Here is a 1,469-nt window from a genome sequence, read left to right on the forward strand (position 1 = left end):
TCACAATGAGTTGGTACCGACTCAATGGCACCTAACAACAACAACAACATATACATTACAGCAACAATGGGCTTCAATGTAACAACAATTGTGAGGATAGTACAGGACCTTGTAGTATTCTGTTGTACGTAAGGTCACTATGAGTCACAAACAACTTGACAGCACCAACCAACAGCATAATACATTACAGTAAAAGCAAATCTTAGACTTTGATAATATAAAGAGAACAGAATGTATAATATATTTGTGGAAATGGACTGGAGCCAGTACATATTAAAATGCTTCTAGCCATGTATCACTAGTATATTAGAAAAAACAGGATAATCTCAATTTTACATTCTCTCAGTTAGTCAATTTCTTCCATTCAAAGTCTTTTATTTGCTTAGCATGTTTTGAAGAAAATTCTCACTTCATAGTGACATCATCAAATTGTTTTCAAGAGGGTTTTGAACCAGTTTATTCCAGTTTGACTCCTGGCTAAGAATTTGTATTTTCACCCCAGATACACTGAATCTGAATCTTTAGTTTAACAAGATCCCCAGGTGATTCTTGTTAAACTGTAAGTTTTGATTCACTATATCTAGAGTAGAAATGCTAATTCTCAGCAGGGGTGAAATCCGAATGAGCCTGTTGGAAGCACTGGATTTCAGTGAAATAGCAGCATATTATAATTGAAAAAATAATTTTCTTCCTGCCAGTAGCTGATATTTCTTAACATTTTCATTTGTGAGATAAGTGTAAATTTTAAACATGTAAACGCAAACACTGTGAAAGTACACGTAAATCAAGAATGAATGGAATAGTAAAAAAAAAAATCATACACTGTTTTCTATTTCTGACGTTTAATTGTTGTTAAGAATCGTCATGTCAGTTCTGACCCATAGTGACCTTGTATAGGGTTTCTGAGGAGCGGCTGGTGAGCTTGAACCACTGACCTTGCAGTTCAAACCAACTTTGCAGTCCAGCACAGTAAACCACTCACTACACCAGGAGTTTAGTTACCACACTTTAAAAGTATGAATAATGTATTTTAAACCTCACAAATTTCCTTTCACATGAAACTGTTGAGAATTCTAAGTAACTCTATCACTCCATGCAATCACCTCTGCCTCTATCTCTGGTGTCCCTGCTTCTCTGGTTAAGGTCCCATGTTCTGCTCATAATCTTCTCTCTTGATGGTCCTAGGGTCCTCTGTTCCTGAAATGTAAGATTAACTATCCCCCCTCTATGTTACACAACTTCTACCTTTACAGTTGTGACAATCACAATTAGTCATGATAATAATTACTCACTATTGAATCAAAAGAATCTCCTTTCACCACACCCACCTGGACAAGATGAAAGCTGTTCTGTGGGGATTATACCACCACACTCTAAAACTAAACTTTCTCTTTAAAATTTTTAAGCCAGCCACTTTGTGCCTTTATGTTGTTGTTGTTAAGTGCCAATGAGTTGGTTCCGACCCATAG

The sequence above is a fragment of the Chrysochloris asiatica genome, unplaced genomic scaffold (genome assembly GCF_000296735.1).
Source record: "Chrysochloris asiatica unplaced genomic scaffold, ChrAsi1.0 scaffold00012, whole genome shotgun sequence".
Classification (NCBI taxonomy): domain Eukaryota; kingdom Metazoa; phylum Chordata; class Mammalia; order Afrosoricida; family Chrysochloridae; genus Chrysochloris; species Chrysochloris asiatica.